Source organism: Mustela erminea, chromosome 6 (assembly GCF_009829155.1).
Source record: "Mustela erminea isolate mMusErm1 chromosome 6, mMusErm1.Pri, whole genome shotgun sequence".
Classification (NCBI taxonomy): Eukaryota; Metazoa; Chordata; class Mammalia; order Carnivora; family Mustelidae; genus Mustela; species Mustela erminea.
Window position 1 is genome coordinate 1,960,563 of NC_045619.1, and position 12,036 is coordinate 1,972,598.

Consider the following 12,036-nt stretch of genomic DNA (forward strand, 5'->3'; position numbering starts at 1 on the left):
ACTCTGCGGGCTGTGGGGGCCACATGCGAGGCCTGCTGCCCGGTGACCTTGGACATGGCAGCCGAGCTCTGTGGCCCTGAGGTTCTCCCAGGGAGGGCAGTGTGGTGCGGATCTCTCCGTCTGTCTAGCCGCGTCCCGTGACTCTCCACCTGCACCAGGGAGCGCAGCGGCCTGGGGCTCGTGTCCGTGGACCCCGCCTGCCTCGGACCACGTGGCCTGAAGGAGAAGGTTCCAGAAGGTCCCCTCCTCAGTGCCTGGGGCTGCATGAGGAAGGGGAAGCGCACTGACCGTCACGGCCGGTCGTGCCGCCAAACCCCGCCTCGGCCGTGACTCACTTGGGTGCGCGCATCTCCTGCCTCCCCGGGCAGCCTCGGGCCTGTCCTTCGAGGCCTCCTCCCTGGGGCAAGTTCCTGCTTCCTTCCCTTGCCTCACCAGAGGGAAACCCCAGCTCGTGCATCACTGGCCGGGGGAGAGCACATCAGCGCACGGGCCTGCAGGACGCCCAGTGCTGTGGTCCGGACGGGGTGGGCAGCAGGGGCGGGGACCGGAGCCCACCGGCCTGCAGGGCCCCGAGCCGGCGTTGAAGGTAGAGGAATCACGCTCAGTAGGGACTCCCCATCGCCTTTCGGAGAACATCGTGCCATTGTTCTGGGCCAAGAGTGTGTGTGTACGTGTACCTATGTGTGTAGACATAGATTTGAAATTAAAGCTTGAAGGAGTGAGACTTTGATATGTGTATTTTTTGCGCTTACGTGTTATTTCGTTTTTTTCTCTTGGGATCGTAAAGTGAGTGTTTGAATCCGTCTTTCAGGACATAAAAGAAGTCGAACATCTTTCACCCACTTCATGCATCTTTACTAATTTTTTTATAACATTTTGTACTGGCTGCTGAAGGGTGCAATTTCATGAGTCAGGGGAATAAATAACAGATAAAAATAAATGCCGTTCTCAGCAAAGGTGTGAGCTCTCCTTAGGGGTAAAGAAAATGCTCAGAAGAGGTAAGGCAGCCTCGGGAGAGCCACAGCTCGGAGCGGGCAGGGCCGTGGGCGGCATGTGGGTCTGGACTTCCGGAAGAAAGGCCGCATCCCGGGAGGAAGGGGCCCCGCTGCCACCCTCCGAGGTCTTGCTTTGGAAGCTCCTCCGGACACCGGGGAGCCCCGGGGCTCTGGGCTGATGACGGTGATGAAGCTGACGAAGGAGACTTTCCCGTCCCCCCACTTGCTGGACAATGTCGCGAGCCTCTACGTACATTGTCCCCTCCATCTTCTTGAGCTCTGGCGTAGTTATGGGCTGAGTGAAGCAGGAGTCCCTTCCCAAGAGTGTCCTGGGGCACGGGAGGGGGACGTGCGCAGGCAGACCCCTGTGGGTAGTGACCGTGCCCCGGCGACCAGGCTCGCTCCCCCCGCTTCCCCGGGAGGGTCCTGGCCTTCTCTTCCCGCCCCCAGGCCCTGAGCTCAGATGGCCCAGAATCCCAGGAGGTTCTCGTTCATGAGAAAGGGGCAGACCCCCAGGTGCGGCCACACGCTGGGCCCTACTCCGGACGGCCAAGAAACAGCAGAAATGCACGTCCGTCTTCCACTTGCCCGAGTCAGGGCGCTCAGAGTCTAAATTAGAACGGCCTCCCTGGCCTCTGGCCCCTCCATAAGGCCGAGCTCCCGTAGATGGACGCGCCGAGCCGAGAACTAAGACAGCGGCTGTGACTTCTGGGCTAGTGAATCGGCGTCGCTGGGCCCCAGCCCTCCCCGTGCGGTGGGCTGGGCCCTGGAGGTCAGACTCTCTTAGTTTCCCGGGGCTCACGGCCGTGGCTTCTCAACTAGATCATGGGGTCCAGTCCTGGTTCTCCGGAATTTCACAGGAGGCGCTTCCAGACGCAGCCTCGGATCTGGGCCTCTGGTCTCAGGATCGGACCCCAGCCCCGGGCCTCCTGGGTGTAACGGCAGGGCCTGCGGCTCCGGCACACCCACGGGCCCCAGGGGGCCGGCCAGGGGCGCAGAGCCCGGGGTGCCGAGAGATGCAGCAGGGGGCAGCAGGGGACCCCGGGCTGACTGGGGGAGCAGCGTGGGCGCCAGGCGAGGCCGAGCTGTGCGGAGGTTCAGGGTCCCCACGGGCTCCTCGTCAGGGACAGCCCACGCCTGACAGCGCGGTGGTGCCGTTTTGAGTGCAGGCTGGAAATAGAAGTCCCCGGATAAGGTAAAAGCAGACGGTGTGTTCCTGGAACCGCGCGGGGGTCGCTCGCGGGAGTAAAGCCCGCGCTGTCTCTTAGTGACACTGCGAGGGAACCACCGCCCCGGGAGGAGGGCTGGGCGCGGGACCACAGCCTCCCACCTGTGTCCACGGCTGGCTGACGTCCTGGGGGGCGGAGTGGTGGCGGGGTGGAAGACCCATGAGTCGGCGCCTACTGTGTGCAGGGCGCTTTACGAGGCTGTGCGATCCCCGGCATCACGGGGGCTTGAGGGACGGCCCGTGCCGCAGACACGGGACGGGCGTGGGCAGGTGGGGGGACAGCAGGACTCAGGAGCCCTGTGCTGGCAAGGAGGCTGACCGAGGCCCTCCGGGGTGCATGGTGCGAAAGAGGTTTGCGATGGCCCCTTGGCCCCAGGGCAGTGGGGCGAGCACCCCGCTGGCTCCCGTAGCCGACGGAGGCGCAGAAACGGGGAGCTTGCCCGGTGGGGCTGGCCGACGAGATTCTCAGAAGCTGAAGGAAGTGAGGCGCACCGCGCAGGTCCTCCACGTTGTGCGGGACGAGGGCAGCACCGTGGGCCGTTCCCACCTCGGGCCAACACCTGTCAGCGTTGCTTGAGGGACGCCTCGAAGGTCTGCTGGCCCAGAAAGCAAAACCCCAGGGGCAGCCCGTCTTGACACGAGGGAGCAACGGACAGAGGGGTCAGAGGCACGAGGCCGGGCCCGACACCGCACAGCCAGGAGGACTAGGGTCCCGGCGAGCCCCTCGGCTGTGGTGGGAGAGCTCCCCATGCTCATCCACCCGGGGACGTCCGGGGGAGACGGACAGACGGGTCTGCCACCCCGAGGTTGCACAAACATGTGTGCCTATCCGCCCTTCCTGTACGAGTGTCCACGGCCCGTCGGCTCTTTGTGGCCTCTGGCCCCAGGAGGAGAAGGACCCCACTGGCTTCCCTCCTTCTGGTACCCAAGCACCTGCGACCAGAGACAGCAGGGACAGTGTCGGGGTCTAACACGGAGGGGCCGGGAGCACCCTGGACGCCAGGGACTGGACTGAGGCCTGAGAGGTGAGCGGCCGCGGACAGTCGTTCTCCTCACGCAGCTCCTGATCCGGAGACCGGGTGGACCTGGAGGCTGCTTGTACCCTGGGAGGACCAGGCCGTGCTCCAGGCCTGCAAGAGTGGGGGTGCTTCCAGCCCTTGGGGCCCCCAGGCAAGGGTCTCGGGCCAGGTGTGCTCAGAGGAGCCGTGGGGGGGACTTTCCCTGTCCCTGTATGCAGACGCCATGTGCCTCCCAAGAAGCTCTGACCATCCCCTGCCCGGAACACTGTCCCCGTCCTGACTCTCAGGCTGCAGCAAGTTTGGGGGTTCTAAGTGTCCCACTGACACTGTGGGTTCATCCTGACACGGGGATGAGACAGCCTCCCTCGCCAGGACTTTCAGGTGTTTATTTTTGGTTTGCTCTCTGGTTGAAACGAGGCACCACGCGTTGGTTAGCAGGAGCCTGGACTCTTAAATGTGTCCTGCCCTCCCCCCGACCTGGAGCAGGACATCCTGCTAGTCACGGGTACAAAGGGGGCTCTCAGGCGGGACGAGCTCCCCGTGGACGTGCATTCCCCCGGGTTGTATGCAGGTCTGAGAACCACAGGGACACACACGGCAAGGTGCGTCCCCCTTGGTGGGTGGGGAGTGGGAGACGAGGCTGCCGGAACCCCTCGTTGGCTGCTGTCTTTGTCAGCAGGGGTGAGGCTCGGAGCCGGGAACGTGGCGGTTCCCCGCGGCCTGCAGGGCGCCTATTTGGAAGGCCTTGTGCCTACTGGCAGATGCTGCTCCTGCGGGCCCTTAGCTGGCGGCGGCTTTCTCTGCTGCCAGCCCCCCGCAGACCCCCGAGCTATGGTGGTGCAGGCCTGTGGGTGGTTTCCAGCGGGCGCTCTGGGGCACAGCTGGCCGCCTAGCAGGGCCCCACCAGCACCAGGCCCGCAACTCCCAAGAGCTCCGGCTAGATCTGAAGCTGACCCCCCGGCTGGTGGGGGGCCTTTCCCGCAGGGGCTGAGGCTCAGCCGGGCACAGGGGCAGCCAGGGGAACACCCGGTGAACCCCGGCACAGGCTGGAGGACAAGCGTCCTCACCCTGGGTGCAGCCGGCAGCAGCCACGACCCTGCCCTGAGTGGACGTACGTCCAGTCTGAAAACAGATCAGCCTGGACGTGGCGTGTCGGGGCAGTTGGAAGGGTCTCGTGCCAGCAGGCCAGACCACGGCCTTTACTAACTTTAGGGGAGGGAGTCCGGCCCCTGGCCAGAGGCTCCCTGCGGGGCAGCCAGGGAGTGGCCCGCATGCGGACCCCAGCCCTGGCTCTTCCCTTCCCCCGTTGGTCTCCGCGGATGCCGGCTGTGCTGAGCAGGCAGAGGGCTGCTCCGCCCCGAGCCCGGGAAGCCTACGGAGTCTGCACGGGGATGAATGCGCCAGGCAGGTCATATGGTGCCGAGCAGCAGACCCGGGGCAGGCCCACCCCCCGGGCCACCGTCCCCCTCCCGTGCAGCCTGCCTCTAGCCTCCTGAGGAGGGGCCGTCTCCTGGGGTGTGAGGCTGACCCAGCACGGGACCCCCAGGGGCTCTGCCAGCACTTGTGCTCTCCTGGGACGACCTCCCCGGGCCACTGTCAGGATGGGCGTGAGGTTTCTGGGGTTGTGGACGCCTCAGAGGAGGCACCGATCTTGGCTTGACATCTGTGCCCTGGTCACTTGGCACCACAGCTTCGCTGGCCTTTATTCACCCTGTAAACTCCCAGAGAGCAAACCTTGTCATTGGGGGCCTCTTGGGCCAGACCCACACCACCCCCTCCCCTCCCATTCTGTCTGACCTCTGGGGCCCCGCGGGCCACTAGCCCCGGGCAGGGAGCATGGCACCTGCACACTCAGTCCGTCAGCTCCTGACTCTTCGCTTCCCCGCAACCCGGAACCCCCCAGGGGGCTGGCTCGGGCCCAGGTCCCGACCCTCAGCTTTGCCCCCGTGGACGGCCAGGGGGACGCCGCCCCTGCTCCTCATGGTCTCCCTGTGTTGTTTTCACAGTGGTTGGCCTTCACTCCTGCCCCAGGGCAGTATCTCCTCTGCGGGCCAGCCCTGGGAGGTCCCCCAGGCTGGGACTCTGTCACCATGACAGGGGGCGTGGCTGGTCCCGCCAGGCTGGTCGTCCAGAGGCGAGCTCCGCAGCGAGAACACCAGCAGAAGAACATCTCCTGCTTCGGCCCCAGGACGACCCGGGGACAGTCCTGAGCGGCCGCGGGAGGCAGGTCAGTTCCCCCCACTCTGAGCTGATTGCACATGACTGGACCAGGGTTCGGGATCCCGCGCTAACGGCATCTGGCGAGAACGATAGTGAGCCGTCCAGGAGGGCCCGTCGTGCCGAGAGGGGACACTGGATGTGAGCTGTCCCCACCCTCCGATGAGCCACGGTGAGGCCAGGAGCCCCAGCTAACAGGGAGGGGAGTGGGGCGTGCGTCCCGCAGAGAACGGGGGAGAGCAGAGGTCAGGCGGCCTTCCTTCTGGGAGGAGGTCAGGACCCGCCAGTGCGGATGGGCCCTCCCAGGGGAGCTCACGCAGGCAAGCGCCGTCCCGGGCCCCCGTCTGGCCTGCGCCTGCTCTCCAGGGAGACCGCCGTGTTCCCCGCCTGATTGTACCCTGCCTCCTCTCTCCCGTGCACAGGAGGCACACAGTGCGCCATCACACGCACCCCTTAACTGGAACGAACGTGGTCACGCTGTCCCCGCCACCCGCCCTCCCACTGTCGCTCAGGATTCGTAGGAGAGACGTTCCTTTTCAACGAAGGCATGTCATCGTGGGCCTGCTTACGCTTCACCAGCCATCCGTCCGGTGCCCGCGGTCGTGGATTTCTTCCCCAGGGTCGGCGGCACGAACGCCCCCGTGAACGCCCCCGATCCTCGGCTCCCGGCGCACGTGTGGGGCGGTTGTCAGATCCGCTCCCGGAGGCGGAATTGCTGAGTCCGAGGGTAGATCCCTCAGGGGCTGGAAGCGGGGGGGGGGCCCCCACGGGTCCGTGGACGTCCACCCCCATCCCGGGACACGGGAGCCAGCGTCACTGACAGCGGCGTGGTGTGGTCTCCGTTTTGATTTGTTTTTATTTTTCGACCTGACTAGTTCAAGACGGGATCTTATTCCAGGGATAATGCCGTGGCTTTGTTCGTGGGTCTGGAGCTCTTCGTTGGCTAAGCTGCCACCTGCTTCTCCTTTTTTGGTGAAATCTCTTTCCGTGTCTTTTAATTACCTTCCTGTTGAATTCTAAGTATTTTTCTCAGTGATTTGATAACTGTCATTATGTTATGAAAATCGTAAGTGTTTTCTCGACACCTGTAGTTTCTATAGCGGCACCCGCAGGTACCCGGATTCTACAGTCTTACTTCCGTCTCTTGGCTTCCTTTATAGTTTGCTTTTTGCTGAGCTATTGAAAATCTCAAAAAACTTATTAGAATTCATTATTTTTCTTTTAGTTTTTTGTTTTATTGTTGGTCTCTTGGAAAAATACTCTTACTCTGAAATTATTTCAAATAAACTTCCGATGCTCTTAAAAACACTCACATTAGGTTGGATTACTTAGAAGCGGGGACGATGGGGAAGCCCCTGGGGGAGACACTTCCGGAGGAAGCTTGGGTGAGTCAGGGTTGGAGGGAGTGAGGCTGGAGGGGAGGAGCAGGGAGCAGGGAGGAGGGGGGAGGGGCAGGGAGGGGCGAGGGAGGAGGGGGAGGAGCAGGGAGACAGGAGGCGAGGCGTAGGGAGGCCAGCTCCCGGGAAAATCTGGAGAACAGCGGCAGCACAGTCTGTCCCCCTCGTCCTGGGACAGAGGATGTGCTGGCCCCCAGCCCCGGTCCCAGCCCCCGCTCTGCCACTGGCTGTGGCCGGGGGACGGCCAGGACCCTCAGAGAGCCCCGTGTGAGCCCCAGCAGGAGCGCAGCAGCGCGCCCACCATACGCCCGTCGTCTCCCACTCCGTCCCCTTCCCCGAACGTGGCTGTCACCTCTCCTCCGTCAGTCCGCGGAGCACTCATGCTGGGAGTCGTGAGGCGCAGACCCCACGTTCTCGTCTGTGTTTCAACAAACAGCCACCCTGTCGCGGCAGCACTGTTAACGGCGTTTTCCCTCTTTTGTCTGCACTGACTTAAGATGGAGATTTATCGCGTGGTAACCTGCTGTGTGCGCTGGGGGCCGTTCTCCTACTGCCTCTGACCTGGCCGACCGGTCCCCTCGTGCTCTCACGGTGTGGCTTTCCGTTACGGTATCCCGTGAGCTGGGCCAGCGCTGGCTCTGGAGTCTTTCTTGCTACTTTACGGGGATGGTTCCCCTTGAGAGTCCCCGCGCACACAATTCGTGCACACACAGGCACACGCCGCAGGTGTGAACGCGTGAACGGGACAGAAGCCACGTGCACACGGGTAAGGTTCCTCCGGCTCGTCCATCCGTCAGCTCGGGGGGTGCCGGAATCCGCATGTGTCTGGGCTGCCTCGCTAAGGCCGGGATGCAACGTTCTCTTTGTTCCAAGACCAGGGTAGACTCCCGAGTGCTGTGTAACACCTTCTTACATGCCTGTTTTGGTTTATTCTTATACACTTCTATAATTTTATGTTCCTAATATAAATAGAATATTGTTTTAAATTGTATCTGTCTATACTTCTGAAATATGAATTTTTGACATGCCGGAATGATATGTTTTAGCACACCCACATAGACCCATGAAAGACTTCGGAAAATCAGGAGCAAAATTACAGAAACGAGAGAAGAGACATGAAATTATGGCAAGATAAAAATAGAAGGTGGGCTGGCGGAAGTGTCAGCGTAAGCGTGAGCAGGGAGAGACAGACCGGGAGCAGGGTGGACGGAAGCAGGCAGCTCGGGTGATGTCCCCCGGCATGGGGACATCGGTTTTGTCCCCAGTGTGCGCAGTCCTCTCTGCCGGCTCGTTCGTCACTGAGCGTGAGACCCGTCCGCGGAGACGGGGACACACATGGTGAGTGCCGAGCTGCTGACTCCCTCTGAAGCCAGCTCCAGACTTGACCTGCTCATGCTGGAAGAGGAGGGACGGGCGCGGGGCTGGAACAGGAGCAGGAGGATCCAGGGAGAAGCTGTGGTGGAACAGGTCCAAGCCCCGGACGTGGTGCTGGAGACAAGTAGGATTCTAGGGGTCCCAGGGGAGAAGCCGCCGATGGCACCCGCCATTTCAGAAGTGTGTGGGGAGAAATACGGTGAACGAGAGCTGGTGGTCTTAGAAAGAATGCTTCCGGAACAGCGACGCTGAGACAAACCTGTTCCAGATTCAGGAACGGTTTCTAGAAAAGGGAAGAATGAGACAAACCAAAGGCAAACGTTGCAAACAATAGAACTTTCTGTTCCTAGATTCACGCCCCGGTCTGACCTGAGGATGTGACCACTTTGGTGTAGGGAGACAGACAAACATGTGTCATATGAAAATAATTTAAGAAGGAACAGCCGAGGACAGAAGCGAATAGTGTTAGAAGGTTTTTGTGAACCACGGAGCACCACCAACAGGACAGGAAACGCATCTGAGATCACGCAGCAGCTGCCCACCCTCGACCCTGCGGAGGTCCGAGCTCTGTTCCGCGGCTCCGGGAGTGTGGTGTGGGCAGAAGGGCCGCTGCTGACGTTGTCCTGGTTTCCGGAACAGTGGCATACGGGAGGCTGACCGCCAGCGTGCAGAAGAAAAATGAGGTTTCCACAGCAGCGGAGCACCTTCCAGATGACATAATGGGATCTTTCCTGCGCCCATGTTCTCAAAACCCTATTTTTCTCCTTCTGTTTTGTTTTCTCAAGTAGCAGAATGACTTTAAACTTGATTTTCCTTTTTATACAGAATGTCTGTCTGTCGTGGCAGTGGGCACCGTGAGGCACGCGGCCCCAGGCAGGCAGCCTGCCCGGCCCCTCCGCCTCTTCCTCCTCGGAGCTCCCCACGGTGCGGCAAGGGCATGGCGAGAATGAACGTCTCCCACGTGCCCTCACCACCCCCCCCAGGTGCAAGCCTGCCTCCTCCTCCACACGGGACCAGGGCCACACGGGGCCGGCTGGCGTAGGGCATCCACTTTGCCATGATCACGAAGCTGCTGCCAGGTACTGAGTACCGTGCTGGCTGCGCCTGTTCTCCTTGGGGTCAGTGTTGTCTCAACTCACCATCCACGTGTGACCACGAGACCCAGCAGAACCCTCAGACCACGGGACAGCCGAGCACCGTGATGTCACTGCAGATGTGCTGGGGAATCTCAGGGTCCATCCTGGGCCCCTCCACGTGTGCCCGTGTACATCACACAGACAGCACGGTCCTGCCATCCTGCGTGAGCTGCTTCTGTCCCTTGACGGGAGGTCTGAGACCTGTCCCCTGAGAGGGACATGACTGCCTGTTGCCAAGGGTCGCCCTTCCGTGGTCTAGACTCTTCCGATCATGATGGATTCCCTCATCCTCCTGTAGACACTTGGCTGGCTCCTGAGTTCTGCACAGTTACGGTGAATGCTGCTGTGAACATTCTCTCGTCCCTGCTGTGTTCCTATAAACTTGAGTTTTCTGATTTTTCACTCTTTAGTTCAGGGGCATATAACTGCAGTGTTTTCATGGGGTCGTTGGTTATGAATATGTCCGATTGTTTTTACAAAATAAAGTCTAGTTATTTTTTCCACTACGGACATGTTTGAGACAAGCAGAATTCAGTGAGCTGCTGTTTCATGTATTTGTCTACAAATGTCAAATCTTTTAAAAATGACGTCATTTTCTTAGCTTCAAAATTCTCACTTCCCTGCTTACCCTCCAGGGGTCCCATCGACCCATGACCCATGGTGCTGCCACCCTAGGAAACGCTTCCTGGTGCGTCCTGCCTATTGGTGTTGCTTTCAAGCTGGGGAGCGTCGAAAAGATTTTTTGTTTCGTATTTTGAATTCCGTCTGTCCCTGGAATTGCAAATTTATTTCGTGGGTTGAATTTTCCCTTCCTTTGTGGACTTTGATGAAAAGTTATTTTCTCTCACAGTCTGTCGTGTCGTTGTTCTTAGTTTGGGCTGAGGCGTCACTGACACGTAGCGCGGTGCGCGTCCCAGGGGCCTGTTTGCAGCTCCTCACTGGAGAACACTCGTCCACGTCCTCTGTGACAGCTTTCCCCAAGTCCCTGAAGTGTGTCCTTGACGTCTGAGTGTCTGAGTGCCTGCGCACACCGATCGATGCAGAGACCCGGTTATTTTACGGTTTCCCGCGGTCGCGGTTAGCCTGGGGCAGGACGCTAATCAACATTTCTCCGGGCTCGTCTGCAAAGTCTGCTGCTGTGGGTCCGGCGGCCGCGGGCCCCGGGTGCTAACAGGCCTCTGTACCCTGTCGGCGTGCAGATAGCTAGACGTTAAATTTGAGTCTCTTGCTTTTTCTTCCAGGAATTGGCTGTCATTGTGGTGCGTGCTGCTGCTGAAAAGTCGTATGCAAGGGGAGTTCTCTCCCCTCTCAGAAGATTTAGTCTTACAGCATACGTTTTTGCAAATTGCTCATTTTAAAATCCAGTGACTTTCATTAGTACGTTTGGGTGCTAATAACTCTTCATCAGTTTTTCCAATTCTTTTTTTCCTGAACTATGAGATGCCCTTTTAAAAATTTAAAGACTCCTTTAATGTCTAAAATAACATTTGAGTCATTTTCCTAAATGTTTTCGAAGGCATTATTTCGATTCTCTTTCTGGAGACACCACTTATCTGTATGTTGGGACGAGTCTTTTCTGCCTCCCACATCTGTGAGTTTTCTCTGCTTCTGAACTCTTTGGTTTTCATTTTTGCCCTTTACCTGCCCTACACTATTTTTAGCAATCCTCACTTATTTATTTAACAAAAGCTTACTGAATTTTACTCACGTCAAGGGGGTGTTCTAGGATCAGCTGGGTAGGGCAGCGCACAGTCCATTCGATACTCCTGCTGTAAGGGTGATTAATCTTAACAAGGGAGGCAGACCATGAGCAACAAATGTGTTATGCAAATTCAGGTCAATTAATCCCATTCAGACAAATGAAAGGGGGCGGGCATGGAGGGTGATGGGGATCTTTAGAAGAATGGTCGGGGGGCGGCGGGGGGAGGCTTCTCTGAGATGGTGACGGGCAGCAAACCCCAGGAACGGAGAGGACCCTGGGTACCCGGAGGAACGTGCCCTGGGGGCCGGGCCGGGACCCGACCACACGCGGAGTCCGGCCGGGCAGCCCACGCAGCTGGGGGTCCCGATGCGGGGGTGCTGGCTCCAAGGTCACGGTAAGGACACGAGGCCAGCTCCAAGTGTTTATTTTATGGGAGGCCAAAATGCGGATATCCTATTCGAAGTGTCCAAAAATCATTTAAAAAGGCAGAAACCGAACAATATTTTAAATAACAAACAAAATAGAACGTATTTAAAAGCATCAACTGAATATAGAATTTGAAAATACAGAAGGGAAACGGCGCCCGGGGGGCTCGGGGGGTCGGCGCCCGACTCTCGAGGACAGCTCAGGTCGTGATCTCAGGGTCGGAGATCCAGCCCTGCTCCGGACTCGCGCTGGTCGTGACGCCGGCTCGTCCCTGTTCGTTCCCTCTGTCGCTCACCTATAAATTATTAGGAGAAAAACGAACAAGATTCAAGGATCTGAGAGAAAGACGACCCCTGATAAATCTAATCATAAATTGAAAATGTATCTCCTTCTTTAAAATGCAATTGCAGAAAACAGTATTTGTCATTGATTTCATGGTGAAGTCTTGAGTTCAACCTGTCCATATTTTTTGGTGCAAACGGTTCCGTCTGTTGGAAACCTCTCTCCGACTCCAGATAATAGCCAAGAGAATCTTCGTCTTC